Source organism: Caretta caretta, chromosome 4 (assembly GCF_965140235.1).
Source record: "Caretta caretta isolate rCarCar2 chromosome 4, rCarCar1.hap1, whole genome shotgun sequence".
Classification (NCBI taxonomy): Eukaryota; Metazoa; Chordata; order Testudines; family Cheloniidae; genus Caretta; species Caretta caretta.
This window is the reverse complement of record NC_134209.1, coordinates 10908229-10920897: the sequence shown is the minus strand read 5'-3', so window position 1 is coordinate 10920897 and position 12669 is coordinate 10908229. Positions and strand designations below refer to the sequence as shown.

The following is a 12669-nucleotide window of genomic DNA, read 5'->3' as shown; positions in this document are numbered from 1 at the left end:
TTAACCGGGGGTCCCCACCCCCTGTGTGTCATTGCCAGGAGAAGGGCAGTGTGCGCTCAGCTGCCATTGTACTGCTTGGCAACGTGGTGAGCAGGGTGCAGGACCCCGACAAACCCTTCGTGCAGCAGGAAATCATCCACTGCTTGCTCCCCCTGCTGCTGCATCTTGAAGACCAGGACGAGAGTGTGAAACTGGTAAGTGCCACGGTCATTATTGCCTGAAGAGCAAAGAGCCAGTATCTCCTGGGGCCCCCACTCCAGTCATCGCCAGAGCCCCTTTCCCAAGCAGAGTCTTCTCCTCCCTGCTTCACTCCATGCTGGAGCCAAGCGCCTCATCCATCCTCACAGCACACAGCACTATTGGGAAGAAAAGCCTTCTTCTGGGAAAGAGGTGGGGCATAGCGTAGCGGATCCGGGAGTACTGCTGCTGGCCCCGGCACGGCCCAGGGCCTGCGTCCCCCTGAAGTGCAGGGCCCCCCAAAGCACGGGGCCCTGGGCAACCACCCCAAACCATCCAAAGGACAGGAGGGCTCTGGCTCTCTCCAGCCAACTCTCCCTTTCCTCTCCTCAGCACACTCCTGTGGAGAACAAATGACAGGAATCTCCACTGGCAGGAAAAGCAGGAGAACAAGGGACGGGGAAGGTTCCATGTCCCCCAGACTATCCCTCTCTCAGGGAGAACCCTCTTGGTCTCCTCTTCTCTTGCAGTCATGTAAACTGACGCTCTTCCGCTGCGCAGTGTTCCTCAGGTGGGCTCATTTGAAGACCCTCTCCCACAGCTTGGCCTGGGATGGCTCCTCACAGCTCTTGAAGTGTGTCTGGATCTGCTTGGTAGGTGAATTCCTTGTGCCTTGAGAGTGCTGAATGGGGACTTGAGGAAGACCTTTCTAACCCCACACCCTGAGTACCCATCTGCTTCGGTCGGGCTGCAGGACTCCATTCCAGGCTCTCTGCTGGCTCATTTCAGCAGGAGTTACAATCCGTTCACATTGTTGACATTTTTCTCCACAATTCTCCGACCTTCAAACTTTTGTCTTTTCAAATGAAAGCTGAGGTTCTGGAGAACACAATAGGAACTTCAGAGGGGTGCTGCTCTGGTGTATGGGTTCATATTGGCGGTTCCCAGGGCCTGGCTATATGCATTGGCTTTCCTGGACTATTTGCTGTGGGAAGAACATGTCATTTGTATATTGTGCATTTCTTCCTTCTTTCTTCCTAGATGCAGAACAACGAGAGCCACATCCCCAAATTCCTGTTCCAGGCCTTACAGTACCTGGAAAGCTCACAGACAACAATAAGACATTCAGCAGCCCGATTCATTGGTAAGCAGAGCAAATTCACTTGATCTTTTCTCAATGCTTCCTTCAGAGCCCTTTTCTGGACGGCTGCTCTGTTCCCTCCAACAGCACCAGAATCCTAAAACGGGGTGTGTGTGTGTGTGCATGTGTGTGTGAATAAACATGTATTCCAAGATGAAGGGAGCAACTTAGCTGAATCGACTGCACCAACTTCCCCCGCCCACAACACTTCTTTGGCTGAGCCTAGGGGAAACCAGCAGGATGTGAATTCAATCTCCTTTGGAAATCAGCCTCTCAGTAACTTCTGGGCCTCTGATGCTTTCTGGAATATGCTTTGTGAACAGATGTAAGGAATGTCTGGAATTTCCCAAAGGTGTCTTGGGAGAATGGCTGCATCATTAGCAGTTTTCAGGAAAGGTTCTGAAAAGCCATGAGAGCCATTGTATTCATTGCAAAAAGAAAAGGAGTACTTGTGGCACCTTAGAGACTAACCAGTTTATTTGAGCATGAGCTTCATTTCCACGGTATGCATCCGATGAAGTGAGCTGTAGCTCACAAAAGCTTATGCTCAAATAAATTGGTTAGTCGCTAATGTGCCACAAGTCCTCCTTTTCTTTTTGCAAAGAAAGACTAACATGGCTGTTACTCTGAAACCTGTCATTGTATTCATTGTTTGTCTAGGGAATACTATCCACCATTACTGTGATTTGTTGTCTGAAACAGTGAATGAAGATGGCATCTCCCGCCTGTATGAAGGTAAGGAAATACCTCTGTGTGTTTGGCCCTCTGTGGGAAGCACAGGGGTGCAGCACAGGGCCTGAACACAGCTTTGAATGTGTCCCTCTCAGTCTAAGGACAGCGTTGAAGGAAGAAGGATGGTCACGCCAGCTTTCATCGTGGTCCCACAATCTGTGTATGGGAGCAGGGGAATTCCATCCCAAGCTCCTAGTGTAGACATAGCCTTAGAGCTGTGTGGGGAGACTGTCTTCATCAAGGTCAGAAAGTCTCTAAAGGAAGGCCTGACCCAACTGAAAAGGGCTGTTGGTATTAAGGATGATGATGACGGTTCCCCTCTGTAGGGAAAGATTCATCACCTGCCCTCCCTGGAATGGAGTGATTGCAGGCCAGGGACCTTCACTCCGAGATTGGTTATCAGCTCCTAGGAAATCCCATGAGGGCACATGGGTAACACTTTTCCCTGTGAGCTCTTCAGAAATGAAGGCACAGGGCCACAAAGGATTTCAGGAGACGTTAGGAGCCGAAATCCCTTTGTGGATCTCGGCCTAAATGTTGTATGGTTTAATGTGGCTGCCGCTGTCACTTTCCTGTTCCATCCAAAGAACAAGTGCCCCCAACCGTCTGTGTGTGCGGGTGTGTGGAGGAGTGTCTGCCAGCAGAGGGGGAAGTTAGGCAAGAATGGGGTCTCCTCTCTGTCCAGGGCTATTTTGGGAGGAGCGGAGTTGTTGTTCTTGTGCCCTTAGACTCTTGGGGAGCTAATAGCAGGGGGCAATGGCCATCGGAAGTGGAGGTTTCCTAGGTACCAGTCACATCAGCATCACGGGGTTTTCAACCCATTTCCTCTTGGTTTCAGCTTTTCACGAAGTGCCTTTGAAATCAGACAGGACCACATGGTACATCCTCAACAGATATTATAAATGGTTGCAGAAGCTTGGAAATCTCGTGTCAGGTTCTGCATTTGACTAGGGAACCGGGACCGACACAGACGAGCTCTTTGTCCTGCTATGGTAAATACAACAGACGCTTCTCAACTTTTTGGTGTCCCTGGCCTCTGTTTGCCAGAAGCTGGGAATGGGGGACAGGGGACTGATGACTAGATGATTGCCTGTCCCTTCATTCCCTCTGGGGCACCTGGCATTGGCCACTGTCAGAAGACAGGATACTGGGCTAGATGGACCTTTGTTGTGGCCTTTCTTATGTCCTTATGTTTGGAACCGGGGCTGAACAAGGAGGTGGATATCAGCAGATGACCCAAAATTATGTCGATTAGTCGGGCCTAGAGAAGACTTGGAAGAAGTTGAAAGGGATCTAAGAAAGCCATGTCATTGGGCAGCCCCATGGCAGATGAAAACCAGCACTGACCAAGGCAGGGCCATACACATGGAAAGCAGTGAGGTGAACGACTCCTCCATAGCGCTGGTGTCAGAGGCCAAAGCACGGCTGGTTGGGCCCTGTGGTTGGAGCAGTGGCTCTGGGGCCTCGTGCTCAGAGTGGTGGAGGCCGAGCCGAGGGGAGCCAAGGGTTGGAGCTGGAGTCAGGAGTCAAGAGCAGGATTGGAACAGGCTGGGGAATAGGGCAAGGGCCGGATTAACAATCCCCGGCCAATGGGAGCTGCGGGGGGGCAGAGCCTACAGGCAGGATCAGCCCCCGGGACAGAGGTTCCCGGTGTGGTGCTCGTCGTGGTGACGTGGCTGGCGGGGATTAGGAACGGCAACGTGCGGAGCCTCCTCACCCCCACCCCAGCCAGGCGGAGCCGGCCCGGCCGCAACGCAGCACGCAGGGGTTTAGTGGCTGCAGCCTGGGCCCCCCTTAGCCCTACTCCTTTCCTGAGTGCACCATTGCCCCACTTCTGCCCCATTCCCACACACTGGTACAGGGCAGAACCCCGGAGCTGATCTCTGAAATCTCTCTCACTAGAAGGAAGTCACTGCAAAGGCAGGACAACCCCACCTTTGGGCACAATGGAGGACATCTCATCCCACTGCACAGAGCCCTACATTCACACAGCTTCTCGCATGTGGTTCCCTCACTCATCAGAGCCAGGTGGAGAGAGGAGAAATTCTCCCAGACTCCCTTTTACCATTGCCAGCCCACAGGGTAGCAGAGGTTGCGGGGGGTTGGGTGCTCTCTTTAAGAAATGCCAGCTCTCAGGGAAGTTGCCAATGAGCATCAGCAAAGTAGGGTGGGGTTGTGCTGTGGAAAACTACCCTGCTTGAAGGTTTTGTTCTTCTCATTTGGGTTCCTGCCCTTTCTCCCTCTTCCAGACATCGAGAGGCCAACAGGAGCCAATTGAGCCCACCACTGATCCCATCTCTTGTGAGATGGCAAAGCAGCTTTGCATGGGAAGGAGGAGACAGAAGAGGCTGAGCAGCATGTGCCGGGCTGAACCAGCCACACAGAACCCCAAAGTCTAGGTGGAGAAAGCCAAGCCCCTCCCCAGCCCTGCCGGACATGCTCCAACTGGAGCACCAGTGTGTAAGGGAGCAGCTCAGCTCACGCTAGGCAGACCGCTGAAAATGGAGGATGCACACTGTAGGCTCCAGTCCAGAAGCAGCTCAAGCCCCTGACTGCATAGCTCTGAGGTGCCGAGACCCACCCACGTCCCCGGGGGCCTGCAGATATGCAAGGGAGATCGGAGACTCTGGGAGTTTCCCACGCCGGGAACCCAGAGACCCCCAGCCCATGGCCTAGAGACATCTCCAAGGAAGTAACCTGGGTGAACTAGCCACTGTCATCCGCAGTGCTGGATCCCCACTGACTCAATGGCAAACACATTGGCCACGGACGAGGCCCTGGGCGAGGAGCCGGTGGAGTAACGAGGGCCTGGGTCCACCTGCCCTGGCTGCCATCCATCCTTTGGTGGCTGCCCACGTCCCCATTGACCCACTAGACTGCACAGCCCCAAGAGGAGGGGCAACCATCTTGCCTCTGAACTCTCAGCCAAACAGCCCTGCAGTGAAGGGCAGCTACACTGACTCCGGGCGTTGGGCCACACAGCATTGAGGGAGAGAGTAGCCATATTGTCCGTTGCTATCGGGCCACACGGGCGTAAGAGACAGGATAGACATATGGACTCTAAGCGTTGAGCCACACAGCCCCGACGGAGAGGAGGGCCGCACGGACTCTGGTCGCTGGGCCACACAGCCCCTACGGAGAGGGCGGCCGCACGGACTCTGGTCACTGGGCCACACAGCCCCGACGGAGAGGAGGGCCGCACGGACTCTGGTCGCTGGGCCACACAACCCCGACGGAGAGGAGGGCCGCACGGACTCTGGTCGCTGGGCCACACAGCCCCGACGGAGAGGGCGGCCGCACGGACTCTGGTCGCTGGGCCACACAGCTCTGACGGAGAGGACGGCCGCACGGACTCTGGTCGCTGGGCCACACACCCCCGACGGAGCGGGCGGTCGCACGGACTCTGGTCGCTGGGCTACACAGCCCGACGGAGGGGGCGGCCGCACGGACTCTGGTCGCTGGGCCACACAGCCCCAACGGAGGGGGCGGCCGCACGGACTCTGGTCGCTGGGCCACACAGCCCCGACGGAGCGGGCGGCCGCACGGACTCTGGTCGCTGGGCCACACAGCCCCGACGGAGAGGGCGGCCGCACGGACTCTGGTCGCTGGGCCACACAGCCCCGACGGAGAGGACGGCCGCACGGACTCTGGTCGCTGGGCCACACAGCCCCGACGGAGCGGGCGGCCGCACGGACTCTGGTCGCTGGGCCACACGGCCCCGACGGAGAGGGCGGCCGCACGGACTCTGGTCGCTGGGCTACACAGCCCGACGGAGGGGGCGGCCGCACGGACTCTGGTCGCTGGGCCACACAGCCCCGACGGAGAGGGCGGCCGCACGGACTCTGGTCGCTGGACCACACAGCCCCGACGGAGAGGGTGTCCGCACGGACTCTGGGTGTTGGGACACACACACTGCGTGGGAGGGCAGTCATTTTGACACTGGGCATTTGGCCAAACTACCCTGAGGCTTAGGGAAGTTATTTGATGTCAGCCATGGGACCTCGCCCCTTCACTCCTCAGACATCGCTCATCTGTCACCATGAGACCGACCCCATGACAGAAGACTTTTGGGGTCAAGATGCAAACAGGAATCGAAACAAGGAGTGGCATGTGACCCCTCTAAGAGATCCTCCCACTCCTTTACCAATCTGGGGGTGTTTTATCTCCATGCACCTGCCTCAGGAATGGATTTGAGCAATTGGGGAATGTTCTGGGGTAGAGTGACCCATCCGGAAGTGGGTCACGTGACCCTCCAAGAGCTCCTCCCACTTGGGGTGGCCTCAGCCCCTTAGGACCCACCAGAGAGGGGATTTCACCAAACAGGGTAAGTGCCATGGTGGGGTGACCTGCCCGCAAGAGGGGTCCATCACCCCTCCATGAAATCCCCGCACCGTTCTCTGCTAATCAGTCAGGGTTTCGCACACACGCTTTAGGCCATCCCAGAAGGGAAACGTAACGATCAGACTAGGCAGTGCCCGAAGGTCTAGGCCAGAAGCCGCCGATCTCTGGAGCTCCATGTTTGCGTGGCTGGCAGCATCGTCCGGGAAGTCGCAACACAACACTGCGGGGAAGAGCCCATCTCATTCCAAGGATGTCTTTTGAAGAAACTGTGGCCTAGACCTTCGGGCTATACCTGTTCTGGATTGGTACACATTTCCCTTCTGAGATGGCCTAAGGTGGGAGTGAAACCCTCGCCAACTGCTTGAGGGTGGTGTGGGGACGTTTTAGAGGGACCACGGGATCCTGTTGCGGGCAGGTCACTCCACTGCAGCACTTCCCTTCTTTGGTCAAATCCCCTCTCGGGGCGGTCCTACGGGGCTGACGCCCACTTCAATTGGTAGAGGACACAGGGAGGAGTTCTCAGAGGGGATATACAACCCCCTTCTGCGTGGGTCACCATGCCCCGCAACGAACCCTGATTGGTCAAATCCAGTCTCTGGGTGTGTAAAATGCTGCTTGCCCCTGCCAAATTTTCCTAAAAGAAGGGAAGAAAGGCATGTACCTTTTGGGTTATCTGTCAGGTGGCCATCTTGAACTTGGGAAAAGAATCTGGTGACCTTTAGCCATTTCCTCTATTAGTTTGGGTTGGGAAGCACACTCCCACGCACGGATTGAATCCGCGTAGATAGGGTCTAACATCCAGGCAGAGACGACGCAAAGAGGGATAGGGAGGGTTTTTAGTTAGGTCTACTCACCCGTTCCTGTGTCCATCATGGAGTCCCTCCCTGACATCCAATGTCAAGAGAGCAGCAGCCGTCCATCGCTGTCCCTGCAAGAGAGGGGAGAGAGAACATCAACATGACCTCTTGGGTGTAATTGTTTGGGAGACTGGAGCACTTCCAGAGTTCAAGTTTTGTTAATCCACCCCTTCTCTAGCCTAGCTTAGTCCTTTTCCCTCTCGTAAATAAATCTTGTTTGTGTGCTTACCACTGCCTGGCATTATTTTCTTGTGCTAAGGCAAGCTCTGACAGACTGGCTTTACAAAGGGGACCATGTGGGAAGAATTTACTGTAAGATTCCCTGCATCTTCTGAATAGGGTTTGGGTTCTGCCCTTTTGAAAGGAAGGAAAAATCCTTCCAGGTGATCCTACGGGGCTGAAACCCACTGGGATTACTTAGTAATCTGTCCTCTTCACTACCATGTTTGTGACCCTCTGTGTCATAGGGAAGTAGCCCATGGCTCATTATGCTTCTTTTGATTTAAAATGGACACGTGTGGTGTACAGACGAAGAAGGACAACTTTTCAAGTCCACTGTGCACAGAAATGGGATGGACACTTCAAGGATTGAATACAATGCTTTGATCTTCCATCTGTTCATTAAACAAAGACAAAGGTGCAGATTTGGGAGGCTCGGCCCTGAGTTCCCCAGGATCATTCCTCTCCGCGTAATTCCCATGATAAATCTCCTCTCAAGGAAGAGCCTGAGGAAGTGTGATCAGGGGAACTACCCAGAGCACCAGATAAATCAGGGCCCTGAGCTGAGAAAAACCAAGCCTCAGCCAGTTCACATTAATTCAGCTGTCCTCAGCACAGACACCCCTGAAGCACCCGAGGATTCCTTGAAAGGCTTTGAGAGGCTTGGCTCTGCAGAGCGAGAGATGAAGCCTATTACTGCAGGGAAATCAATGACAGAGCACTGTCCACACCAGCACTTAGGTCGGTGTAACTTGTCTCACTCGGGGGGTGGCTTCTTCACACCCCTGAGCGACATACGTTCTACCGACACAAGGGGGAGTGTAGACGCAGCCTTAGCAGAGAAGCGACTTAGAAAACAGGTTTTGTTTTGGAGGAAATGCAGGAACCCCGGGTTTGTAATAACTCAAAGGAGAGTCCGACCCCATCAGTCACCTTCCCCACTTTGCACTTGTCCCTGGGATAGTTGTTTTCTCTCAGCCTGTGCCCACTATCATGCCATGTGAAGGGGAAGGAGCCATGCACCTGTCTAGGGTGCTTCTGACATCCGAGAGGGGAGAAAGGAAAAAAGAGGCTCAGTCCCACATGCTACTCACACAGGGGGTGGGAACTTTTGTGGTCATTTCAGTCGAGTCAAGGGGCTCCAAAAGAGTCAAAGCTGCTAACGTGACCCTGTCCCTGTTGTTGGGGACACTGGGGCATGGCCACTAGGTAACTCGAGGGGATGGAAGACCACGAGTGTCGATGAAGCCCCCTCGCACTAGGCCCAAGTGTCCTTGGCCCCCCCGCCTGGAGGCACTCGCAGCAGTTATGCTGAGGATCTGCAACAATATGGTGCAGAGTCAGACGGCCTGAAACTAAACAAGGCCAAACAGGGCAGATATGGAAGAATCATAGAATCATAGAATATCAGGGTTGGAAGGGACCTTAGGAGGTCATCTAGTCCAACCCCCTGCTCAAAGCAGGACCAATCCCCATTTGCCCCATATCCCTAAATGGCCTCCTCAAGGGTTGAACTTACAACCCTGGGTTTAGCAGGCCAAAGCTCAAACCACTGAGCTATCCCTCCCCCCCCCACTGAGCTATCCCTCCCCCCTTCAGAACAATGCTGAATCAAGCAGCTTTATGTCTAGGTTAACAAATGATACAAAAAACAAGGGAACTAGCTGGGAACTGGATTGGCTGGATGGATGGATACTTAGGGCAGCTTGCTATTGGATAAGTATTCTGAAGAAAGGATGTATAAAAGCCTGGGTAACTTCCTGCTCTGGGTGCAGGATTGGAGATTCTATTCTCCCTGGACCTTTCTGAAGCTTCAAATAAACTTTTCTGCTTCTCCACCCCGTTGTGATTATTGGTTGACGCACACCGGGTAATGAACCCCTCCCCCCTGCTGTTGTTTAGCCTCTCGGCACTGGGTGCCGGCAACTCTGTCCAACATTAAAGAGGTGAAACAAGGCTGGCAGTTTGGGCTGCTGGACAGAACAAGCCTTCAGGCTGAAAAGCCAACAACCTTTCTCCCCATTTCAGCAAAAAACAACATTCAACGAACCCCCACAAAAACAGGCACCTGAAAAGTCCTGCCCCCGACTTCACCTTTCCAAGGTCTTCTCCGCACTCTCTCCCGCCCCGAGTGAGAATCCGACCCCTTGACCAACACACCACAGTGAGACCCGAATGCAGCTCTCCCTCTGCAGGCAGGATGGTGGAGAAAAACACAGGTGAAAAAACCCTCCCGGCTCAGCTGCGCAGGGAGCCTTGGCAAGGACGTGGTGGAAAGGTGACGCCGGGATCTCTCGCACGGGAAAGGAGACTCGGGCCCGAGTCCAACCAACCCTTTGGGAACTCGAAGGAAGCCGCATCCCACAGGCGTTTCCACAGACCAGCCACCAGCCCCACACCCAGGCCGGAGGGGCCGGGACACGGGAAGGGGCAGCAGCCAACGCCCCCGGGGGGAGGGCTGGGGCGGGAGCTGCAGCCAGGCCCCTGGACCCGCAGGGAGACGCAGACCCTGACGGCAACCAGCCACGTTTGCCCACGTGTGTGTGTGAGACACGTTTGTGTGTGTGTGATGTCTTGTGTGTGTGCTGTGTGTCGTGCAGAGTCTTGTGTTCAGTGTGTGTGTGGTGTGTTGTGTTTCATGTTGTGTGTGTGTGTGGTATGTGCTGTGTGTGTGTACTGTTGTGTGACGTGTTGTGTGTTGTCTTGTGTGTCATGTTGAGTGTGTGTTGTGTGGTTGTGGTGTCATGAGACGTGTTGTGTGTGATGTGGTGTGTGTCGCACACACAGACACAACACATTGTATGCCGCACGCACAACACGTCACGTGTAGCACGTCTCACACACACGTCGCACATTGCACGCACAGCATGCTGCATGTAGCACGGACACACACAAAACATTGCACGTCGCACACACACACACAACACGTTGCCTGTTGCACGATGCACATGGCACATAGCACGGACACACACAACACATTGCGTGTCGCTCGCACAGCACCTCGCACCTCACACTCACAAACGCGTCTCACACACGCACAACACGACACACACCACATCACATAGACAGAAAAAACTACACACACGTCACACATACAGAAACACACACAACACGACACACAACACGTCACATACACAGCACAACACACAAAACGGCACACAACATAACACAGGCACACAACCTGACAGACAACACATCACAGTCACTCACACAGACACACACACACACACACAACACATCACACAACGCGTCTCACACACACAACACATCACACAACACGTCACACACACACACACCAACACACACAAGACGACATACAACATGACACACGCTTCACACAAAACACGTAACATGACACCACACACACAACACCATACACACACTGAACACGACACAAAATGGCCCACAATACAACACAAACACACACAACACATCACACACACACACACACACCACAAAGACACACACACAGTACATCACACACACACACAACACGTCTCACACCCACACCCACACACCACGTCACATGTCACCACAAACACACAACCACACACAATCCATACCACACTCTAGACCACACACAACACACACACAACACACAACCCGTCACATACATACGCATAACATGACACACACACACAACATGAGACAAATACACACAAAAACATTTCACACACACAACACGACACACAACCCGTCTCACACACACACATAACACAACATGACACACAAACAATACAACACACACAAACAAATCACATGTCCCACACAACACGTTGCACGGATACACAGAACACATCACATGCACACATGTATGCAAGTCGCACAACACACATACAGAAACACGTCACACACAAACACACACGTGACACACAACATGACACACAACACATCACACACACAAACACCTCTCTCACACACACACAAGACGACACAGAACCCGTCTCACACAGACACACACAACACAACATGTAACACACGACACACAACACGTCACACATACAACACATCGCACGTCGCACATCGTACGGACACACACAACACATCACACGTCACATGTTGCAAGTCACACCTGCACACACAACACATCGCGCATCGCACGTCACACACACATCACGTCGAATGTCGGACACACAACACGTCGCACGTCGCACGCACACTCAGCACGGCACACGTCGTGCATTGCACGCCACACTTTGAACACACAACACGTCACGTGTCGCACATTACACACAAAATCGTTGCATGTCGCCCTCACATGTTGCACGTCGCACATCACACACACAACACGTTGCACGTCGCACATCACACACACAACACGTCACACGTCGCACAAACAAACACACAATGCGTCACAAACACAACACATCACACACACACAAACAGGTCTCTCACGCACAACATGAAACACAACACATAACACACACACAACACAACACACAACACGTCACACAGACACAAACACAAACAACATGACATTCATGTCAGACACACACCCCCACACGCCACATGACACCACAAACACACCACACACACACACCATGTCACACACACACAAACACACAACACGACACACAACACATCACACAGATAGGCACAAACACATACAACATGACACACAACACGACACACCCAAGACTACGCAAAACACATCACACACACACACACCATGTCACATGACACCACAAACACAACATCACACACACACTCAACACGGCAAACAAGAAGACGCACATGTGAAGTGTGAGGTGCGATTTCTTCTGTTTGCGTGTGCGACATGCAACATGCAACGTGCAATGTGAGGCGTGTTGTGTGTGCGTGACGTGCAATGTTTTGTGTGTGTGATGTGCGACGCAGGACGTGTTGTGGGTGTGACGTGCGATGTGCTCCGGGTGGGGTCTGTGTGTGTTTCTGCACAAGCTGATTGCGATGTCCCGGAGGCCAACAGCAAAGAGGGTTCGGCGTCAGCTCTCTTGCCCTGCCGTCAGTCTGCCACCGGGCTGGGGGGACAGTGGCTGGGGACCCCAGGAGCTGCTGAGAGACGCGGAGGATCCCTCGGAAGGGAGAAGACGACGGGAGAATCCGACTCTTCCAGCAACGAGCCACATTTGCCCAGTGCTGACGCTGTCAGGCCTCCGCATTTTGGGCCAGAAACCAACAGCCAAATCGAGCTGGAAAATTGAAGCACTTGCAAATGGCCCT

General features: G+C 53.9%; 1 long non-coding RNA gene across 1 annotated transcript; it reads left to right on the top strand.

Annotated features, from left to right (window-relative positions):
* Nucleotides 1-1233: 1233 nt before the first annotated feature.
* Nucleotides 1234-2941, top strand: LOC142071730 (uncharacterized). Its single transcript, XR_012667918.1, has 3 exons — nucleotides 1234-1321; nucleotides 1979-2053; nucleotides 2889-2941. It is a non-coding gene; the product is annotated as an uncharacterized LOC142071730 (long non-coding RNA).
* The last annotated feature ends 9728 nt before the right edge of the window (nucleotides 2942-12669 follow it).